Source organism: Panicum virgatum, chromosome 4K (assembly GCF_016808335.1).
Source record: "Panicum virgatum strain AP13 chromosome 4K, P.virgatum_v5, whole genome shotgun sequence".
Classification (NCBI taxonomy): Eukaryota; Viridiplantae; Streptophyta; class Magnoliopsida; order Poales; family Poaceae; genus Panicum; species Panicum virgatum.
This window is the reverse complement of record NC_053139.1, coordinates 25,528,126-25,552,341: the sequence shown is the minus strand read 5'-3', so window position 1 is coordinate 25,552,341 and position 24,216 is coordinate 25,528,126. Positions and strand designations below refer to the sequence as shown.

The 24,216-nt window shown below is 42.1% G+C and overlaps 1 long non-coding RNA gene across 1 annotated transcript; it reads right to left on the bottom strand.

Moving 5' to 3' along the window:
- Positions 1-2,851: 2,851 nt before the first annotated feature.
- On the bottom strand, positions 2,852-4,755 carry LOC120703553. The gene is made up of 4 exons (XR_005687075.1): positions 4,250-4,755; positions 3,883-3,955; positions 3,698-3,784; positions 2,852-3,354 (listed from the first exon to the last, which is right to left on the bottom strand). It is a non-coding gene; the product is annotated as an uncharacterized LOC120703553 (long non-coding RNA).
- Between the last annotated feature and the right edge of the window lie 19,461 nt (positions 4,756-24,216).

Sequence of the window (24,216 nt, the reverse complement as noted above, 5' to 3'; positions counted from 1 at the left end):
ATCTTTTGACCGATGCCTCGTGAACTGCCTCGCAAAGTCTTGACACTGAACGGTCATATTCCGCCAGCCCCGACTCTTCACGTCTTGCATTATATCGAGCCATCAACTCACGATCATCATCAGTACCATGCAACTCGACATTAAATTCACGATAAAATTTACAGAGAATATATGAAAAGGTTTCTTAATCAAACGACGAATACGACCGCTAACAAGACCAACACGCTCTGCAGGGTGAAACTCAAGCGAATGACCGGTGCGCTCCAATTGATTGCGTTCCACCGCCGGAGTCGCAGCTCAACACTCAAAGACATCATGTTGCAAAGGCATATCTAAGAAGTAGTATTAATAACAGGTCCATTATATGTCTCATTAAGAAACAAAACTAATTTCAGTACACTAATCACATAAATGTAAAAAAATGAATGAATTATTAGAATTAAAATAAAAACATAAATTGTAAACCATAATGAAAACAAAGATTTTTTTAACTTCTCGATGGTTTTCAATATGAGCCCGAATAAATACATCATTAGAGTGTCAAAATAATCGACGTAAAAGTCGCATTAAGAAATAAACATTTGTTTCTAATGTCAGTTCAAATACTAAACTAAATTAATTAACGAATAAAACTAATGTCGTCATTATACATGTAAAAGTACTGAATAAAATTAATTTGCAAAATAAAAAAATTATCTACCTAAAAGGAAACAAACTAACAAACTAACCATGACATTTGAAAATAATTGAAAAAAATCATTAGAAATAAGGCACATTCAAACTATCTAATAAATCTTCTCTATGTTCAATTTATTAGTTCTATACATCTCAAAACAATGTATAAATCAAAAAAGTCAAGCTCATACTCACTCTTTCTAAAAATTCTAAATTTCTCTAAATATGGAGCAATAAACAAAGAATAAAGACCATCAAACAAGAGAGGATGAAGTTGCAAATCTTTGACACACTTGGATGAGTGAAATCCCCACAAAAATTGAAAAAATGGGCGGCACCTCCTCTCTCACGCCATGGAAGCACTTCGAGCTCGGTGAAGAAATGGTTGGCTCGGGCTCGGGGAGGAAGAAGGCGAGCTGATTTATAGTGAGCAAGTTAGTACTGGCTGGAGACATCAGCCAGTACTAAATCTCTCATTTAGTACAGGCTGGAGCCACCAGCCGGTACTAAATGGCTCCTAGCCGTTGCGCGCCAGTGTTCGTGCCGGCTCTTTAGTACCGGCTGGAGCCACGAGTCGGTACTAATAGGCTCCAATTTTTTTATCGGTATAAAATGGCGCCGTTAGTACCGGTCAAAAGTTCGACCGGTACTAACGTGCAGGGACGAATGCCCAGTTTTCTAGCAGTGGTAGGAAGTACCCAGAAATACCTAGGGTAAAGTATCCGGTAATTCCAAAATATGGGACCAAGTACCAAAAAGTGAGACCAAATACTAATTTAATTTATTTTTTATAAATACTTTCCATAGATCAATAGCTAGAAAAAAATTAAGGTAAAAGTATCTGAAAGTACCCTTCAGTGCTTTACAATCATTGTAAAATAGCTCAAGAAAAATTAGATCCAACCTAATTTAGATACTTCAAAAATGTAAGTTTTTTTTCGAGACCATTCAAAAAAAATGTAAGTCTATAAAATAGTACCATTCACATCTACGTTAACTATATTTCCTCATATCGTCTCCTTATTTAAATTAGAGAGCTAATCAGACATCCGTGTAAGTCTATGTATAAAGAGAACTGTCATCCTTTCCAAAAATAAAATTTGATGCTTTTGCAATGAGCAGTATGTCGTGGTGTTGACCTAGATGACCGGCACTAGGACAGAGCTGGGCTTACTGGCGCATTAGTCATGATTGCGATGTATAATGTTAAAACATATTTACTTGGAAGAGTTAAAATATATTCAAATTCTGTGTATTATAATGCATGAATAAAAACTCAATTTGACTAACCTCTTCCTTCCAAACTATAAGTCATTTTAGTTTGTACAAGTTAAACTTCCTTTTGTTTGATCAAGCTTATAGAAAAAATCCATGAATATCTACAATATTAATCTAGGTTCACTATCAAGACTAAATTATGTCTTGGTTTATATTTTTTCATGAACTTAGTCAAAACTAGATGCATTTTGTTTAGGACAAAGATAAAACAAACTATAATTTAAACTATAATTTACTTGTCTGTGCAGTTACACGAGTTGATAGGTTAGTGTATACTAATGGGTTTCACAGGTCAAATCTGCATGTGGGATAGATGATCGGTTCAGAGTTGAAGAGCTGTGTCGCGGCTGTAACCATGTTGTCGCGGCCAATGATTTACCTGCAGGTAGCCGGCTGGGGAATGAAGCTCTGATTGGCTTCATCACATGCAGGGGAACAAAAATTCCACACAGGCCGACAGTCAATCAAGGCGCGCTGCCGCGTGCAGTTCATCGTTCGTGAACCTTTGCGGACCTATATTACTACGCACGATTATGTGTAGAAAAGTCAGGCAGAAGGCGAATACGTATCGATTCAAATCATCGTTTTGATAGTGAGAATCACTAACTGTCACGCCACCACACTATACCACAGCCCCGATACACCGACTGACCGTCAGTTGGTAAAAGCCGTTGTACCAACGGACCATCAGTCGGTATAAATGTATGCCGACACCATGTTTCTGTCGTTGTAAGTGGCGTCGGTATAACTTATACCGACTGACAAAGATATACCAACTGATGGTGTGTTGCCCTACTAAGATATACCGACTGATACATATCCCCGACCAATGATCTGTTATAACTTTTTTACCGACCGACAGCAAGTAGCTAAATTTCTTTACCAACCAACAATCCAATGCTAAGAATCCATAGAAAATAATATAATTAATCTCTCATTGATCATACAACAATTTTTTGAAACAATACAAAACAAACACACTTGACCGATGGTTTTCATTTGAAGCCAACAGATTCAATATGAGCATACAAACATTGGCATTGATCCCCCATACAAATATTAGTTGTCCAATGTTTTCCCAGAACTGCAGACAAAGGATTCCATATAAGCCAGAAATTACAAGAAGCATATACAGTCAAATTTTCCATCACAGTAAACACCAAAAGGCGCTCAGAAACGCCAAAAGACTTAACTGCAGAGAAGACCTAGCCTATAAACACAACCTAAAAAGCTACATATATACCAAGAACACAGCTAAGCACTTGACTCCTTATAAAGCATCCTCTTGGAGATCCTAGTTTTAACTCGAGGAAGTTCAGAAGAAACACAATTTCAATGAGCTGGAACTGGTAGACAAAAGAAGCATGCCCTCCCTCTGCGATCAGGCATTTGTGCTCGCACCTTGAAGGGGAAAAAATAATTAGAAACATACAAAATCAGTATTGAGGGTCTTTTTTGTTACAAGAATAACCAGTGTAGCCATAACAATGTGTCCCTTTAAATTATCCTCATCTCTTATAACATCTGTTATGCCTTTGCGGCATGGTTGAAATTGGGGAAAATCAACCAAGATAAAGGCATGCAAACAAACTGAGAATAATGATCAAGTGTAAAATTTATAGGCTTTATCCCCTCTCCCAAAATACACAGTTACACACACACACCAACACAAGCTATGAGTACACACACATGAACATAAGCATGTAGGTACGCTGAAAACTATGACAAATTGCAAAAACCATACCTAGTTTGTTTACAGTATAATCAAGTTTGAACAGATATTGTTTGCCAACTGCAGCTGGTCCTTCGGCAAGCTAAATATGATCGAACACTGCACGTTTTGGTAGAAAATTAAATAGGGCAGTTATACCATAAGTTACAGTTTCAGTTGTACAATCTAGTAATGCAAGAGTTAATGGGATGTCATACCTGGCCATTTCTTCCAGAGGTGCATGACCAAGATCGTTTTTCCTTGTTCTCCTCATTCCTTGTCAGTAAGTATCTGTTACCCATGTATTCAGTTCCATCAACAAAATTCGGTATATATGAAATGCTTATAGTTCAGCTCACGGAATGCTCAACCAACATGTGTTACAAGTAATTTGCAAACCAAATGTTTCGGCACCAAATGTTCATTCAGAATAATGAAATGAGATCTGCTATACACACTACTGTTATACCTATTATTGTGCATGTCCGCAAATCAACAAGCATACGTATATGAATCCAGGACTACAAATGCAACCAGATCTACTAAAATCCAAGTAGGGGAGGGGGAGGGAGTGGAAAGTAATACCTTGATGGAGATTGAAAGATGGAGCGTGATGAGGGCTCGGGCAGTCAGGCAGACAAGGGGATCGATGCGGCCCCAAGCGGCTTCGCGGCCGCCGCCATCGATGCGCTCTGCGCCCGCACGAATGGATGTGTTCCATACTGTGCAGCATCTGCTCCTCCTGGGAGGTCCCCCGCACGGATGCGAGCACAAGGCACGCCCCGGCTCCCGCAGGTCCCTCACGCGCTCTCGCGGCCCGCAGCCTCCTACGGGTCCAGCGTTTCTTGCAGCTCGAGCAGTGGGTGGTGTGCCTCCTGCTCTCCCGTGGGTCGATGCGGCGGCTCCCGGACACCGCGGCCGACGGGGCTGCCCGGTCTCCCGCTCCGGTGAATGGCAGGCGGGTGCGACACAGGGTGGATTTGGAACAGGAACAGCGGGCGGGCAGCGGCGCGGCTCCTGGACATGGCGGCCGGCGGCTCCTGGTGAGTAGCGGACGGAGGAGGTGGGATGGATTTGGGAGAGAAGTACTGGGCGGGGTAGCGGCGCGCGGCTCTGTATGAGATTTGGGAGAGGAGTAGAGGACGCGAGGCGGTAGAGCACGAAGGACTTTGGGGGATTTGGGGAGAGCGCGCATGCATGAGATTTGGGAGAGGGGTCGACCGTGCGGCGGCGGGGACATTTGGGGAAGATGGCGGCGCGCGAGCGGGGCAGAAGAATGATACAATTAGGTTCTGCGAATCTGAGCGGTGGGCTAGGAAAAATTGCCGACGGATAGTTTGAGATCTATACTAGCTATTGCCGACAGATGATTTGATGATATATGTAAGTTGAAATATCGACTGATGGTCGGTCGTTGAAACTTGAATTACCGACGGATCAACTGTTACAGAACTTTCCCGATTGATAGTTCGTCGCTGTTGTTCTACTTTTGCCGACACACATCTGTTGGGATTTCTGGGCCGTGGTATAGTGCCATACCGTTCTACCGCAGACCAAGCTAAAAAACGGACAGCCAGACCCGCTAGTCTACACTGCACGTTGTGATGATTGCATTGGTGTACTTTCGAGCAACCAAGATTTTTTTTTATCTAGACTAGAAAAAAAAGGAATTTTCCAATGACATTCAATTAAAAAGATAGCTTCAAAGGTTACCAGCAAGTAACATTACATTTCTTTTTGATATCCTAGACTACAAATTTATTTTCCTCTGTAAAAGAAATTCGTTCTGGTATTCCTAATACTATACAGAGCTGTCTTGGATTATCTCAGCGATTGGCACAAATGACCAAGGATTTTTTTAGATTTTTTTTCCTGGGCACATGGTGGCGATCTATTCTACGGATTGATAGTCAATAGAGTGCATGTTTCTTCTCTTCGTTGATAGGCTGCGTGCTTTTCTAGCAGAGGCTGGAAATTTATTCAAGCATTGTTGTATCACCTCAATATAATACTACTTGATATAATAAAATTTCCCTTTTTGAAGAAAAAACAGAACTGTCTTGTAGTGTTGATTCCAGAAAAAACAGCACCATCTTAAGGCTCTTAATACTAAATCTGGGAGCTCATTGGTATAATGCGTTGGTATTATGGAATGGCTGGCCTCTATGATGATCATATCTAATGGCACAAAGGTCATATCTGCATGTGGGATGCATAAGTCGACGCGGCCATTCCGTGCCATGCGTAATGTTGCCGCAGCCAGTGATTATTATACGTTCAGGTATAGCCGGCCGGGGAAGTTCTATGATTAGTTTCACATGGGAACAAAAATTCTCCATGGGGTCGTCACAATCACCGTTCACGTACGACCGATATGTACAACCTTGATCATATGATGATGGCTTAACATGGTCGACGGTCATGCGTGTGTTATCTCATGCAATTATATGTGGCTAGCTAGAGCAAGAATGTTCTTGTTAAGTTATAAAGGATGCAATGTCCTTGCGACTCCTTATATTTATATATATTTATGCTGGGCTGCTGGTGACAACCTGTTCTTGCGCCTGCATCCATGTGCTAACTTCCATCAGAGCATGGTCTCCTCCATGGAAAAACATTAGGCTTTGACCCGTTGCTAAAAATGAAGGGATGTTTTAGGTTTTGCATATGCTTAAAATGAAGCCACGTACAGAAAAAAAAGAAAAAAACCATGTAAAACTATTTTGGGTTTATTTTGCAGCAATTTATATGTTGATAATAAGCTGATTGATTATTTGCTATTTATACCTCACTTAGGCATTGCAACCGGCGTGCAACACCTCCCATGCACATATCAAGAACTGCACTCCGAGTATTTTGTATACTTACATTTGAACGCTTTTTGGAGACTTATTTGTTACAATTTTACAAAATTATAACTTAATTCCTGATTTTCCATTTGGTCATTGCATACAAATGCAGACATTTTTGTACTATCATAACACATTTTGTTCAATTTCATAGATACGTTCCAATAGGGAAAAAAACTTTTTTTACCATACCTAGGTAATAGGAGATATTACATGTTTTGTCATTAGGTCGTCAGTAATTATCTTACATCCCGTTACCTTTGCAACGAAGACGTGCGGCAAAAGGTAGAAATTAAAATAATGATCAAAGATGTCTCTTTTGAACTTTATCATTATTCAAACGTAAAGTATTTGTCAAAGAGAGATTACTTAGATAAATATCTATATTTTTGCAAATAATAGATAATGAAAGAAAAATCAATATACTTCAAATTAAGAATTTTACCCAAAATTAGGAAAAAGAAAACTTTGTAAGTATCACCGCACAGCAGGTCTTAATACTAAATCTGGGAGGTCAATGGTCGTATATGCGCTGGTAGTACTAATGGATATATAGCTTTTTTTTGTTCATTATTATAAATGGCAACTACATATATATAATCAATAAATCAATTACGTGCTGGTATTATGAATGGCACAGCAGGTTGCAATGTGCTTGTGGGATTGGTTGAGAGAGGTGAGATGCGGCCGCGCCATGCCTTCCGTATAGTATGGAGTGAACACGAATTAGGAGTAAAGATCGGTAGTTACAACTACTGGTTTTAGAACGGGAGTGTTAGTAGTCCAGAAAACAAATTAGAACAGCTCATGTCACTACTACAATAATAATTTGTACGAATGACCCCATTTTTTCCAGGGGAGAGTCAAAAGGTAACTCAGTTCTATAAAAGGAGTGGAACTACTATAGCAGTTGTCTCGCCTTGAAAATGCAGTTCTAGGGGCGGGTGATGGCGTCACCCGTCCTTGAAAATGACCCCATTTTAGGGGCGGGTAACACCATCACCCAGTCCTAAAAATATAATTTTAGATGTGGGTCAAGCCATCACCCACCTCTAAAAATAGTCTCTATTTCCAGGGACGGGTAGTAGCATGACATGCGTCTACAAATTGTCTAATGTAAAAAAATTATAACTTTTCCATATGATTTTGGATAGAGACAAACTTTGCACCCAAATTTTAGAGCTTGAAGAGATTTAAAAGTTTGTAGTTGACAACTTTTTCATTTAAGGCCATTTAATAGTTCAAAAAATATTATAAATTCTCTAGTTTTTAAATCTACAAGTTTTGAATTATTTTCAAACAACCTCAGATGTAGATCAGTTCCATATCAAAATTGTAATGGTAAGATCTAAAATTTTATAGTTTATACATTATTTATTTAAGAAAGAAGAAGAGAAGCTTGTATTTATATTTAGACTTGCAATCGGATGCGAGCTACAACAGCGAGCCAAACATTGATTTTATTAGGGAATTTTAGTTTTGCTCACTCCTCACTAACGGTTCTTATATACACACTGACAATATTACCTAAGAATCACTGTGAGTTCGCGTAATATACTTCTCACTATATATGGGTTTGTAGTGAGTGGTATGCTAAAAGCTAATAAGGTAGTTAGTGTTTCTGCAGGTAGGAATGCAACTATGCCAGTTAGGCGTGACCGATAGGAAGTGATACCAGTTATAACTACCAGTTCTTTTCAGCTCAAACAGTGTTTTCGCGTTCAAGCTCTACAACTGGTAGCTAGTGATTCAATACAACCAGTTCATAAACTAACTGGCAGGTAGTGAAAGCCAGTTCTCAAGTACAAGTGTCTAAGATGAGCTATGTATTTTTGTGCGCAGACAGACTGACACTGAGTAGTGGTTGAGGGTCATTTGGATTTAATGGTAATGTTTCCTGTTGGGTAAGGTGCAACTAACATAAAGAACTGATTTACTAATTGTTGGTATCTATTTGTAAAATAGATGTTTTATAGGGACTAAAATATAAAGTTATAATTTCAAATAGATATGACCAGAGAACGGTCGAGAGGAAATCCAATCCAGAATTTCCCCATTCGGTGTTCTTCCTAGTTCTTGTTCCTCTCTATCTCCAATCCCTAATCCACCACAAATCCATCCAATAAAATCAATATGGTATCAGAGCGGGTTGATCCTACAGCTTCCATCTGTTTCCGTCGATTTCGCTGTGCCTCGGAGCCTCGTGTGCTGGTCCCTATCGTGGAAGAGTTGCACCCCTCCGCCCGACGCCACCATCTGCTCGTCGCTGTCGCGGCGATCCGCCCGCGCGTTCTATCGCGCGGCCCGTCACCGTGCGCACACGGCCAGGAGCTTTGCGGTTGCTTGTCGTCGGTTGCTACGGCCTTCTGCTCGTTGGTCTTCAATTGGTGGACGGCATCCTGGTCTTCGTCAGTCTTTTTTCAATTCGGCCAGCTGTGGATCGGCTAGTGATTTCTTCTCCGCTTGCTTCCTCTACTGTTGTTGGGTGCCCGCACATGCCTCTGCTGCTGCTTGCTAGTGTGTTGTATGTTGTTGAAAGCAATGCATGGACTTTGAAGCTTGCTGAAGCAAATTTTGTCGTGGAGTGTGTGCCACCGGAGTCTAGTTTTGTTATTTGATATGGCTAGCCCATAGTGATACGTGTTTATGAAGTTAAAGCAACTTGGTTTGGTGAGTCTCTTGCATACTGAGATTTGTGATTTAGAGTAAAATAGAACCATGTTGGGGTTAGTGGAGAAAAGGATGCAGATTTAGCATTGAAAAATTATGTGAAATTCTTAGCAAATATGGAGCAGACTAAGGTAGTTTCAAGAGGTTGCCGAACATCCTCTTGAGCCAAAGCCCCATAAGTTACAGGGACAAGAAAACTATTTAAGTTGGGCTTGACATACTCGATTAATTTTGAGCTCTCATGGATATGAGAGGTTATTAGTCCCTGATGAAGGCGATGCTAAGGGTGAAATGGATGCCCAGACTAAACAAATTAATGACAGAGTGCCTGTGTGGTTGTTGGGTAGTATGGAACATATAGATAGAGAACAAGTTGAAACAATGGTTACTGTAGCATATGTGTGGGATACTATACAAAATCAATTTGCAGGCAAATCAAATAAGATGCATGCTACTCGTATTATGCATGAGTTGTTGCATTTGAAGTAAGGTACAAAATCAGTGACTGAGTATTCTGGTGAACTGAAAAGATTATACAGAGATTTACATTATTATCATCCGTTTGAGCCTGTTGGTCAAAAGGATATGGCCATTCATCATACATGGTTCCAGTCACTGGTGAGCAAACTTTTTCTTGATGGGTTGAACCAAGAATTTGATCTCCAACGGCAGCTTATCTTCTCTAAGTCCGAATGACCTACTCTTATGAGACTGAATAAAATTAATTTGCAAAATAAAAAAATTATCTACCTAAAAGGAAACAAACTAACAAACTAACCATGACATTTGAAAATAATTGAAAAAAATCATTAGAAATAAGGCACATTCAAACTATCTAATAAATCTTCTCTATGTTCAATTTATTAGTTCTATACATCTCAAAACAATGTATAAATCAAAAAAGTCAAGCTCATACTCACTCTTTCTAAAAATTCTAAATTTCTCTAAATATGGAGCAATAAACAAAGAATAAAGACCATCAAACAAGAGAGGATGAAGTTGCAAATCTTTGACACACTTGGATGAGTGAAATCCCCACAAAAATTGAAAAAATGGGCGGCACCTCCTCTCTCACGCCATGGAAGCACTTCGAGCTCGGTGAAGAAATGGTTGGCTCGGGCTCGGGGAGGAAGAAGGCGAGCTGATTTATAGTGAGCAAGTTAGTACTGGCTGGAGACATCAGCCAGTACTAAATCTCTCATTTAGTACAGGCTGGAGCCACCAGCCGGTACTAAATGGCTCCTAGCCGTTGCGCGCCAGTGTTCGTGCCGGCTCTTTAGTACCGGCTGGAGCCACGAGTCGGTACTAATAGGCTCCAATTTTTTTATCGGTATAAAATGGCGCCGTTAGTACCGGTCAAAAGTTCGACCGGTACTAACGTGCAGGGACGAATGCCCAGTTTTCTAGCAGTGGTAGGAAGTACCCAGAAATACCTAGGGTAAAGTATCCGGTAATTCCAAATATGGGACCAAGTACCAAAAAGTGAGACCAAATACTCACATTTCAAAGTGGATGCATATAAAGCAGTTGACGCTAGTGCTACCTTATCTGCAAGAAGAGCCATACATCTATCTTCTGAGGAGATCAAGAAAGAAATAAGGTGATTTGTGATCATTGTGGTGATAAGGGGCACACTATAGAGAGATGCTTTAAACTGCATGGTTTTCCATCTAGTAAGGTAATTTGTGATCATTGTGGTGATAAGGGATATGCTATAGAGAAGTGTTTTAGGCTGCATGGTTTCCCACCTGGGTGGAAAAAAAGGAGAAAATCTCAGCCATGGGGAGTTCAAGGTGCTAACTGGAATCGAGCCCATCATACTGCATCCGAAAAGGAGCTTCCGATTGTAGATACTCAAGCTCTTGACAAATACAGCTCCAAGCTCAAACTCTTTGAAGGCCCGTCTTCTACTCAAAGTTTTTCTACTAATTTCAGTTATCATGCCACTTCCCAAGGTATAAAACCTGTTCAAGCCTATGTACATAAATCTTGGATAATTGATTATGGAGCTACTAACCATATGACAGGAGCATCCAATCTTTTCACTTCTGATACTCCTTGTTCAAGTAAGGATAAAGTACGTGTAGCATATGGATCCATGGTTCTTATAACAGGGCGTGGATCTATCCGGTGCACCAAAACCCTATTCTTATCACCAGGTTTACACGTTCCTGATTTCCCTATTAATCTATTATCAGTTAGCTCTATCACAAAATCTCTCAATTTTAGAGGTTGGTTTGATCCTTCTCATTGTGCTTTTCAGGAGCTATGAACAGGGAGAATTCTTGGGACTGGGACCATGCATAATGGACTCTATTATCTTGCTGAAGGAAGTGATGAAGTTGTTTTTGCATCCAAAATGTCTCCATGTCAAGAATTATTATTACTCCACCGCAAGCTTGGACACCCCTCTTTTGCTTCTATGTCTCATAGTTATCCTTCACTTTTTAATGCGTGTCCTAAAGAATCTTTTGTATGTGATGCATGTGAACATGCTAAACATACAAGAGTTCCCTATCCTAGTTTGGGTTTAAGAAGTAATAGACCATTTGATGTGATTCATTCTGATGTCTGGGGACCATGTGCGAACACTCTATTTCTGGGCACAGATGGTTTGTGACTTTCATTGATGGGTTTAGTAGGTATACTTGGCTTTATCTGTTGAAGCACAAAAGTAATGTTTTTACTATCTTTAAAGATTTGTATGCCCTCATTAAAAATAAATTTGGAAACACTATTAAGGTCTTACGCTTAGACAACGGTACGGAGTATGTTAACTAGGAGTTTGAACATTTTCTTGTTTCTAATGGTATTGAACATCAAACAACATGTGTTAACACTCCAGAACAAAACAGTGTTGCTGAAAGAAAAAATAGGCATTTACTTGAGGTTGCTCGTTCCCTTATGTTCACAATGAGTGTTCCTAAATTTCTTTGGGGAGAGGCAGTGTCAGACCCGGGACAGTGGGACTGCTTATAGACATAGAATGTTCTAGAGTAAGGGATAGCTCATGGATGTACCTTACCTCTTTTGTAACTACTCGAATAGGCATAGAACTAGCTGCAGTACAAAGGAAACTACCCGATTGTGTTGTAGTAGGACTCCAACTATACTCGGCTAGGACTTTCCATGTAACCCTGTCCCCCCGGATATATAAGGGCGGGCAGGGACCACCTCCAAACAATCATCAATACCTAAGGCAATACAAACTACACAAGACGTAGGGTATTACGCAAACTCGCGGCCCGAATCTGTCTAAATCTTTGTGTTTCTTGTACCATCGAGTTCTAGAGCAGTCGATCCCTACCTACAAACCATACTGCTAAGGGTATCCCTGAGCAGGCTTGGCGGTAAACACCGACAGCTGGCGCGCTAGGTAGGGGATTCGGCGAGTTCACCAACGAATTCGATGGCCGGATCAAGCAATGCCACAGCGTGCTAGAAGGCACGACTTTCGTTTTCGGTTCCTGGGCTTGCACGGCTGATGGAACGGGAGGCTTTTCCAGCCACCTTGTCACGCCTAACTCGCCTAAATCGAAAACCCACTCCCAACTCGCCGACATCCGCGAGTCCGCGGATCTCGACGAGAAAAGAGTTCCACCCGAACTCGACTCGGACAACCCAGGAAATGTGACAACTCAAAACCGAACTCTTGGTTTGGTCGAGTTCGACACAAATTCTGATTCCGAAAAGCCTTACTTTTCCAAAACTCTCGGAAAATACCTGGCTCATCTGAAGACAATCAAACACCCTAAGATCAAAAACTCAGAACTACTCGCCGGAGTGGATCAAGTTTCACGATTGATAGAGAGCTGCATCAAACTTGCAGAAACCACTCTCAGCCCATCTGCGTGCTACAGCAGAACCCTAAAGCACTAAACCCATCGCAGAAGAGGTCGGGCGACATGCTCTCAGGGATCGATCGGGTAAATTCAAAGCTTGCTAACTGCATCAAGGTGGCTGAAAGTACTCTGCAAAACAAAGAGCAGAAATCGGGAGGAGGAATCTGCGGGGGAGCAGGTGAGACAAACCCCCGGCTTGTTCGGATGGGACCGTCTATCTCCAGGATACCTCAAAGCCCTTCACCGAAACCTGCTCACACTCGGACTCTGAAACTAGTCGAGTCCAAATTCGATCAGGACTTTGATCGCTTCATGAACGGTCTCGAGAACTTTGAACCATTTGACGATCTTGAAGAGTGGTTAGACAATGTCGAGTTGTTCATGGACGCCATGGCCAAACCAACCGAGCATGCCAACGCTCTTTGGGAACTAGCCAAACTTAAAAAAGGAAAAGCCTAGGCCCCAGAACAATCCAGCGACTCAATCTATGACAAACCATGGAATAAGGAGCCTGAGGGGCTAACTCCTACTCAATCATGGCTACACTGGATGAATGAGAACGCCCTCAGTGTAGAGATGAGCATACCACTTTTCGCTCACCCAAAGCATACATACTCAAAAATCGGTGGGCTAACCGACTCCGAATCCGAGTACTCCTCCGACCCGGAGGAACAACTGGACGACCTAATCCAGTATAGTAAACAAGTCAAGTCCAACTTGGCTAAGAACTCCAAGTCCGATCAGGACTCCCTCCCTAATTTGATTATATATGCAATGCCGCAAGGACGGACAGTGCACCTCAGGAAGGCACAAGATCCCAACGCTTCTGCCTCACAGCTAGAGGATCTGCCCTACCAATAGAGCACTCCTTTAAACCCGTCGTCAAGCAAACAAGACCAAGAAGTTCAACACCTTTTCCATGAAATCCTCATGGTTCGTATCGCTGAAGAACCTGAGGGTGATCCCACAGAGCGTCTAAAAATCGACGACTACAATTCTGATGATTTCAGCGAGTACCTTTCCGACAATATGGAAACTACTCCTCCTACAATTACAAAAGCTCAAGCTACTACTGAGGAGGATGTACCTGCTACTCCTCCTCCAGCGGTGACTGTCACCGTCCAGCTAGATAAGCAGCATCCAGCTCAAGATCTCTACAAACGTCATCGCCAGCTCAACCAGAATAGGGCGTTCAGGCATCAGCGCCTCGCTAACAGCCTACAGGAACAGCAAGGCGCAAGGCGACAACTACGACTACTCCAACTGCGACCTCCGCAGTGTGATCAACGTTGGGCGCGATGCGCGCAACGTCATCATCTCAAGAAGAAAGAAACGGGAGGAAGTCAAGGCATACAGTCCTTCTTCCAACTACCGCATCTCGCCAAAGGCTTCTACATCTTTCAAGAAGTACAAGCCGGCAACCACCAGTACCCATCCTCAGGGTAAACCACGCACCTAGCATCAAGCTGAATCATCTCAGAACAAAAACAGGATCAACAAAGTACTACTACGCTAGTGCTTTATCCACCCAAAGAGTTCTCACACGATCTTCCAGTGTGACTCACACCGCAAGGCCCTTGGGGCACCTCTCCTAAAGGAGATCCCACCAATAAATCTAGTCGACCTCTGCATCGACTAGCTCTACCCCAAATCTAGTCGACCCCCATATCGACTAGCACTATCTTCGAATAAGTTTTATTCAGTTATATAAACCATTGCTCATGTCCAACAAGCAAGGGGTAGGTCTTAAGAGTCAGAGTTTGTCACTTTACAGTTATTGTAATTTCGACAAACCCAAATAAAGTTGATTTCTCCTATATCGACTACTTGGCTCTCGCTCAGATGACCAATACCCCACCTCGAAAGTCTTGCTCAGCATTAGAGCAGCTATCGAGTAGTATTTACAGTTCTCACTCGAGTGCTTTTTTGACATTTATGTCTTGGGCAACCCGATGGGGTTCGTACCTAACAGTTCTGTCCTAAAAGACACTCTAGTCCTCCGGTAGGACACCCTACTCGCCCTGCCCGAGTAGGTCTTGGATACTCTTTCGGCACTTTCATCTTGGGCAACCCGACGGGGTTAGTACCTAACAGACTTGCCCTAAGAGTTACTCCAGTCCTTGGTTAAAGGACACCTTACTCGCTTTGCACGAGTAAGTTTTGGATATCTTTCTGACATTTACGTCTTGGGCAACCCGACGGGGTTCGTACCTAACAGTTCTGTCTTAAGAATTACTCCAGTCCTTGGTTAAAGGATACCTTACTCGCCTTGCTCGAGTAAGTTTTGGATATCTTTCTGACATTTACGTCTTGGGCAACCCGACGGGGTTCATACGTAACAGTTCTGTCTTAAGGATTACTCCAGTCCTTGGTTAAAGGACACCTTACTCGCCTTGCTCGAGTAAGTTTTGGATATCTTTTTGACATTTATGTCTTGGGCAACCTGACGGGGTTCGTACCTGACAGTTCTGTCTTAAGGATTACTCCAGTCCTTGGTTAAAGGACACCTTACTCACCTTGCTCAAGTAAGTTTTGGATATCCCTTCGACATTTACGTCTTGGGCAACCCGACGGGGTTCGTACCTAATAGTTCTATCTTACGGATTACTCCAGTCCTTGGTTAAAGGACACCCTACTCGCTGGCTCGAGTAGATCTTGGATACTCTTTTGGCACCTTCATCTTGGACAACCCGACGGGGTTAGTACCTAACAGCTTGCCTTAGAGTTACTCCAGTCCTCAGGTAGGACACCTTACTCATTCTGCTCGAGTAAGTTTGGGATGTTTCTAGAATATTCGCGTCTTGGTTAACTCGATGGAGTTCAATCCTAACAGTCCTATTCTAGAAATCAATCCAGTCCATTAATAGGACATACTACTCGATACGATCGAGTAGTTTGGGCCATTTTCATAAATAGCTGCATACTATCTGGGTAACCAAACAAGGTCTACCCTAAATGGTCAACTACGAAAACCCCTCAAGGAGTACAAATAAGTTCTTGATACTCTAAAATAAGTTGACACAAGTTTCCAGCTTACTTAGTTTACTATGGGAATCTCCGTTACAGAATCTTTTTGCCTCGAGTACTTGACGGGTACTACTCACTTGCTTGAGATTCAAAAAGAACTCCTGTTCTCCCTTAGTAATCTAAGTATTTGTCGAGAGCTTCCTGTCTTCTTATCTATCGAGAAACTTCTTAAATCTCCTAAAAACTCAATAAGAGTTCTTCCCCCATTAGGACAACAAAGTTCATATTAGCCGCGTGCTAATTGGAAATGTTTCCTAAAAAAAGGAAATTCATACTAAGCTACGGCTTCTCACACCTTTAAGTGCTATTCCCACTTGGTTAATCCTACGGGATTCAATCCTAACCGGTCAGCACTATGGTTATGATTTAGAAATGTACAAACTCGATTTGATTCGAGAATATGTTGCCTCCTAAGGCACCCACGGATACAATGCATCGTATCTACTATTATGACTGAGTGGGCCCAATGATGCCTACACTCAGGACCCACGAGTACAACTACTCGACACATTAAGGGATTCCACAATCATAACAAGTACTTGACTTTACACAAACATCCAGCATTTGTTCAAAGTACTTCTGGCTCACACGCCAACTCAAATACAAGAAAAGCTTAAGAAGACTCTGCTCTGCTCAAGACTTCTACAATCTGATCAGCCACCCCGGAAGTTTCCACCAAATACTGACGGAACTGATCATCAGTACAATCAGCCTTGGCTCCTTGTCCAAGAGCATCCAGAAGAGTGGTTGGCCAATAAGATTTCACCAGCCCAAGTACGTGACCTATGTATTGGCGGGTAATGTGGGAAACAAACCTCTCGAAGGCCCCAGGCACCCTGACAAGCCTCCCGGCCAGCGTGAGTGGTTCATCTCCATCTCTAACTGGGATATCCATGGCCTCGACTACCTCCAGGGTGGCATCTCTGACTTCTTTCATCTCCACGAACTCACGCTGCATCGAGTCTCGAGACTCTGACAAAGTCTTGAGTTGTTGCAGCATCGATGCTGCCTCACAGTTAGAGTCCTCCTTGATCTTCTTGAGCTTCTCTATTTCATCTGCGTTTCGGTACATAAGAATCTTTAAATCCAGTACCAAACTTTCCTGAATCTCTAAAGATTTGGCACAAGCTATGTACTCGATAGAAAGAAAATCTTATAAACACTAAGTAGATCTAATAGTCGAGTGCATATCAAATGCTAAAGACTAACCTTTCTTAGATTGGGAAAGCTTTTTCAGCTTCCCTTCAAGAGCAGTCTCCTTAGATGAGAGCGTCTTAACCCTCTCCTTGAGAGCATTCAGCTCTGTCTCATCTGGCTACTGGACACCTTTTCGTCCTAGTGCCTCCTGCAAAACAAAAAGATCAGTAGACTACTCGATCTACTTTAAAAGTACTCGAAGCATTCGATTACTTACCTCCAGCAGCTTGAAAGCTAGCTCCACCTTCTCTCTTGGCAAGTCACTTCCCGATCTGACTTGGGAAGTACTCTCCACAACAACAGCCTTCTTGGGCACTTCTTCAATCCTTCCTACAGTATTCCCCGTGTTTTGGGAATCTAAAGGAAGAACATGCTACTTAATTACATCAAGAGCAAACAAAAGGATACCTTTCTATAAGGCACTACAAGCTTACCTGCAGGGGCCTCCGCAGGCTGTCTATCATCACCTCCCTCAGGAAGTTTCTCGCCTTCTCCTACTCCGGGAAGCTTGCTACTTCCACCATCCTCCGGGATCTCCTCATTGGCCCTCTCAGGATCGAGCAATGGAGAATCCAGAAGCATACTATTGGCCATCGCCTCTGCATCATGAGTACTCATCTCAGGAGTACTCGGGGGCTTCTCCAGCTCCGGCTGAGAATCCAAGTGGCTCTCAGCCCCCACGTCCTCTCCCAGGACTGCATCTCTGCAAAGACAAAGTAGTTACAAACTACTATATCCAAAACAAATCCTACACATACAAGTTCTAAAGAACTTACGCAGGAGCTCTTATTAGGGCAAACCCCTTGATGCCAAATTTGCGGGCAGGCTTTGCAATCATGGCCAGCTTACCCGCATCGACGGTCTTATTTATATCGAAACTACTCGCTGAATGAGTAGCCCCGATCCCACTTGATGGGTCCACTATGGTGGAGGGGACAGTTTGTCCCACCATAGTATCATCCCCAGATGATACAGTCCGTGGCATCTTAGCCGCCGGACTGAGAAAAGCAAAAACACAAATCAAAACTTGCAAATCGACAACTAAAAGGTACTCGATTGCAAAATAACTAGCTACTTACCTGTCGCTAGTAGTATGGGAGGAGCTGTTATGCTTCCTCGCCACTGACCGAGTACTCCTTGGGCGCTTGGTCTGGGCATCAGCACTTGGAGTGGGGTTGTGCTCCCCATCACTCCTTTCTCCAGATGCTGCCTCATCTGCACAACCATGTCTGGATATCAGTACTGTTTATATGAAACCTCATATGAACATACTAATATTTGATTTACAAATCGAGGAAATTAGAAGAACAAAAGGGCGAATAAATGCCTGGTAACGAAGGACTACTCTTAAAGCGATCCATGTCCTCCTACAGAAAGCAAATCCTATCAGATTTACACTATGGTAAAGTACTCGATTTCTACGAATCGACTACTCTTATCAAGTACCTGCTTTGGCGGATTCATAGCAAAAAAAGTACCAGGAACAACTAGGATTCTATTTACATTCTTCAGAAGTCGTTGTATTCGACTAAAAACTACATCATCCGAGATCTCTTCCTTCGAGTATCTTGACAGATCAGTTGTTCCTTGATACTGGGATTCAAGCGATTCCCGAGCCTGCAATGGCTGGATTCTTAGCTTCATCCAGTCAAAAATGACTGCTTCCCCAGTAAACATATTTTGCCTTAGAATGGCAATCTACGCGAGTAGTTCAGAGATTTGACTCTCGTCGACTGGTTTTTTATTCCACTCAGGCCATTGGATTGGAGGGCCGGAAGTAATGGATGGAAAACTTCTCGACTGGTTCTCAACATAGAACCACTTGGGTTTCCATTCGATTACTTTATTACTAAGGTCCTAAGGGATATACATTCTATCCTTCCTTTGCCTAAGTTGGAGACCCGCGCCCCCTACTACATCTAAGACGAATCTGTTGGGCTGCGGTTTCAAATGAAAAAGAAAGCGAAAGAGCTAAAATGGGGCTCGATGCCCAAAAAAGCTTCGCATAAATGCACGAAGATGAAAATATGGACAAAGGAATTTAGGGTCAGATGATGCAACTGGATCTTGTAGTAGTGCAGGAGCCCAGAAAAGAAAAAAGACCAAGAAAACCCCAATCCTCGTTCCAAGTATGAGGTGAAAGAAATAATTTCCCCCGTATTTTCATACGGATGATCTGAACCCAAGGCAGGACGCCATTGGATAACAGATTTGGGAACTAAAAGACCCTGCGACACCAAAGAATCTAAGTCAGATTGAGAACACTTACTTGTGTTCCAACCCTCATCACGGGTTGGCTCTGCAGCCACACTCTTCCCCTTGGTCGCTTTCTTGGGGGCCATCCGGGAGTTCGAAATGAAGCAAGAACTTTGGATCTGGGAGTTCGAAAGCAGAAAGACAGATCTAAAGCAGTAAAACTAAGTGGCGGCTGTTGGGGTAAAACCTAAGTTACCGCTTCATTTTATAATGGCAGTGGAAACATGGTAAAAACACCCAACAGGGCAACAGTCCGTTGCAAATCGCGAAAATAACAGGATTTAAAAGAGATTACATTCTGGAAAAGAAAACACTCACATCCCTAGTCGACTACTTGACATTCTTTTCCTTAACTGGGATTAAATTCCAAAACAAGGATAAGTACTCGGCATAGTACAACTACTCGACACTACAACTCGAGTACTTTTTACATAACTTTACAAACGACTCGGGTCTGCACGCACACTTCTTGGCTTCCTGAGAAGCAGACTGCAGCTAGATCGGCCCGAGGCCGTGACAAAGTATAAACTTGTTATTCCCATTTCGGGAATAAAGATATTTGTATTCAGGGAGATAAGCTACAAGAGTATGGAGACAGGTTATAGTAATCACCTCGCAAGTCCTCTTGTAGCATCTTGCAGAGAAATTTCTCTTTCTCTCTGAACACTCTGTGGCAAGATCAAGCTTCCCCGCCAGAGATGTCAGTTCTTGGGCACCTAGAAACAGACAATCCCAAGGATGTGACACAACAAGACTCAACTCAGTGACACCAAAACTACCTCATTGGAAGATGCAAGGACATGATGTCCAGCATGGATCCGATGAGGGCATTAGGGATGCAGGAGGAGGCAGCAGAGACTTCTCTTGTTACTCCCAAGTTCTCTTCTAGCATCTTTTGTTGGAAAGAACTACACAAAATTCAGGAGGGCGAGAGCAAGAACACCAAAGAAAAGCCATGGCCGCTACACTTTGGTGCTTCTGGCAAGGGCCTCCCTCCTGCCTTTTATAGACACAAGGAGACTTACTGAAGGAGAACCCGTGAATTAACAGTGCACGTTTCACGGATGCATCATGGTAGCATTCACAGATGCAGTCAAATCTGCAATAATGCAGATTCTCACAATAGCAACGTCTCATGTGAGAACTGAATAAAGAGCCGTACATCCCGGGTTTTATTCTTGAAATTATTTTGGGTGCAATCAGTGTGGCGGATCCAATTGTATCATATTAGGGATTTTACCCGAAAAAGAGGTCTTTTCAGATTCCGGATCTGATGAATCCTACAAATAATCTGAAGGATAAAATCTGATGCCACGACTTAAATCCTTAATTCCAAATCTACGCTTGGGGGCTACTCACAGCAAAAGAGATTTTAATTTAAGGCTCGGGGGCTGTTGGATACAGGCATCAGAGACTTATTTTTCAAGTTTTTTTGGAAAATAGTCTGAAGTGACCCTCAGCTTGATTCTGCGATTCAACCTAAGGCTCGGGGGCTACTTCATATGGAGCGCGACTACTTCGCGCACCATATATGATCAAGATTTCAGGGCTTGAGCACCTCACAGCCTCGAAGCAAATAGAAGTACTTGAAGGACTACTCGACGTATCAGAAGAAAGGACCAGAAGCAACCATAAGGATGTTCTGACTACTTGAAGTACTCGAAGACGCCCAGCCAAGTACTCGACGCCTGCAGGACTCGGATACGAAGAGCTCGGGGGCTTGTCAGACCCGGGACAGCGGGACCGCTTATAGACATAGAATGTTCTAGAGTAAGGGATAGCTCATGGATGTACCTTACCTCTTTTGTAACTACCCGAATAGACATAGAACTAGCTGCAGTACAAAGGAAACTACCCGATTATGTTGTAGTAGGACTCCAACTGTACTCGGCTATGACTTTCCATGTAACCCTATCCCCCGGATATATAAGGGTGGCCAGGGACCCCCTCCAAACAATCATCAACACCTAAGGCAATACAAACCACACAAGACGTAGGGTATTACGCAAACTTGCGGCCTGAACCTGTCTAAATCTTTGTGTTCCTTGTACCATCGAGTTCTAGAGCAGTCGATCCCTACCTACAAACCCTACTGCTAAGGGTATCCCTGAGTAGGCTTGGCGGTAAACACCGACAGGCAGTAAAGACTACTACTTATTTAATTAATCGTATGCCTCTTCGAGTTCTTGACAATAAATCTCCAACTGAGTTACTTTTGAATTCGAATGACTTTATTGTTGCTCCAAAAGTCTTTGGATGTGTTTGCTTTGTTCATGACTACAGAAATGATGTTAGAAAACTTGACCCTCGTGTTGTTAAATGTGATTTTGTTGGATACTCTCCTACTCAAAAGAGTTATCATTGTTGGTGTCCATCGGAACATCGTTTCTTTGTAAGTATGGATGTGACATTTCGTGAATATGAACCTTATTATATATGAGCCGACCAATGACACTAGAGTCACTCTTTCTCTACCTGAAGGACAACAAGAGCGGGAGAGTGTCAGTAGAGGTAGTCACATGGGCTCTGTTCTTGTTTCTCCATCAATTAGCTATATTCTTGTTCCTCCTTCAGTTGGTTCCTTTAGGGATAATTTGGTTGATAGTCAGGGGGAGGAAATTAATAATGATAGTGAGAGTGGGAGTAATAATCCTTGTCATGGAGATATACAGAGTGGTCTGCCTTCTCGAGATAAAGAATCTCTTATGCACGAGGACCCAGGTACCAACTCACACTCTCTTAGTCCTAATGCTCCATCTAGTACTCTAGAGCAAGGAGATAATCAATTGTCTACTCATCCCACTCCTGAAAATGATCAACCTATAGCTGTAAGGAAGCCAACTAGATCTTTTAATATTCTAGAATACCTTAAAAATTACAAGCATGACATTTCCAATTTTATCTCCTATGAGTTTTGTAACCCATCCTTCTAGAGTTTTGTTGCATCTCTTGATTTTGTATCTATACCCACTAACTGGAAATTAGCCAAAGAAGATCCTAAGTGGAAGGAGGAAGGAGGCAATGCTGGAAGAGATGAGAGCTTTGGAGAAGAATAGAACTTGGGAGCTTGTGCATCTACCGCAAGGTAAGCAACCTGTTGGTGCAAGTGGGTTTTCACCATTAAACATACACCTGAAGGAAAGGTTGAGAAGTATAAAGCTCGTCTTGTGGCAAAAGGATACACCCAAACTTATGAGATCGACTATGATGAAACTTTTGCACCTATTGCTAAGATGAATTCGGTAAGAATGCTTATATCTTGTATTGTCAACTTGGATTGGATATATATCAAATGGATGTTAAAAATGCTTTCCTTCATGGTGACCTTCATGAAGAACTATATATGCATATACCACTCGGCTTTGAAACAAGTCAAACAAATGGGAAAGTACTTCGATTACGTCGATCTCTATATGGGTTGAAGCAATCCCCTAGAGCTTGGTATGACCGCTTTAGGAATACAATACTCAAAAGAGGCTATATCAAGAGTAATGTTGATCATACACTATTCTTTAAACATGCTATAGGTAAGGTAGCAATTCTAAAAGTGTATGTGGATGATATTGTGATTACTGGGGATGATATCACTGAGATTGCTGATTTGAAGAAATATCTTGCTCAAGAGTTTGAAGTAAAAGATTTGGGGCAGTTGAAATATTTAATATTTTCTTGGAATGAAAATCTTATGTGGACCAATGGGGATGTTTCTATCCCAACGAAAATATATTGTAGATCTACCAAAGGAGACTGGAATGCTAGGATATTGTCCCGAAACCACATCTATTGAGCAAAATCATCGCTTAAATAAAGACGTTGGTACTCCAGTGGATAAAGAATGTTATCAAAGATATGTTGGAAGACTTTATATCTCTCTCATACTCGACCTGATATTGCTTTTGCAATAAGTGTGGTGAGTCAATTTATGCATGATCCCAGATCATCTCATATGAATGCCATCTATATATCTTAAGAGCATCCCAGGGAAGGGTCTTTTATACACTAAACAAGGAAGCATGCAAGTTGAATGCTATATTGATGCAGACTGGGCAGGTTCTTTGGATGTATTGTACCTTCCTTGGAGGTAATCTTGTTGCTTGGCGAAGTAAAAAGCAAAGTGCTAAGGCAGAGCTTCGTGCTTTGGTTCATGATGTGTGCGAGTTATTGTGATAGCAGATTCTTCTAACTGAATTGAGATTATTTAAAAATAGACCCTTGATGCTATACTATGACAACAAAGCAGCTATTGATATAGCCAGCAATCAAGTTCATCATGATAGAACAAAACATATTGAGATCGATCGTCACTTTATTAAAGAGAATTGGATGGGGGAGTAATTTGTCTACCCTATGTAAAATCAGCTAGTCAGGTAGCTGATGTATTGACCAAAGGATTACTTGTAAAAATATTTTCTACATTTTGTAGCAAGATCGGTCTTTATGACGTCTTTGCCCCATCTTGAGGGGGGAGTGTTGGTATCTATTTATAAAATAGATGTTTCATAGGGACTAAAATGTAAAGTTTCAATCTCAAATAGTTATGACCTGAGAAAGATCGAGAGGGAACCCGATCCAGAATTTCCGCATTCGGTGTTCTTCCTAGTTCCTGTTCCTCTCTATCTCCAATCCCTAATCCACCACAAATCCATCCAATAAAATCAATACTAATCCATGACAGTTTTGATTAAAACAGAACAGTGATTAAAACAGCCAG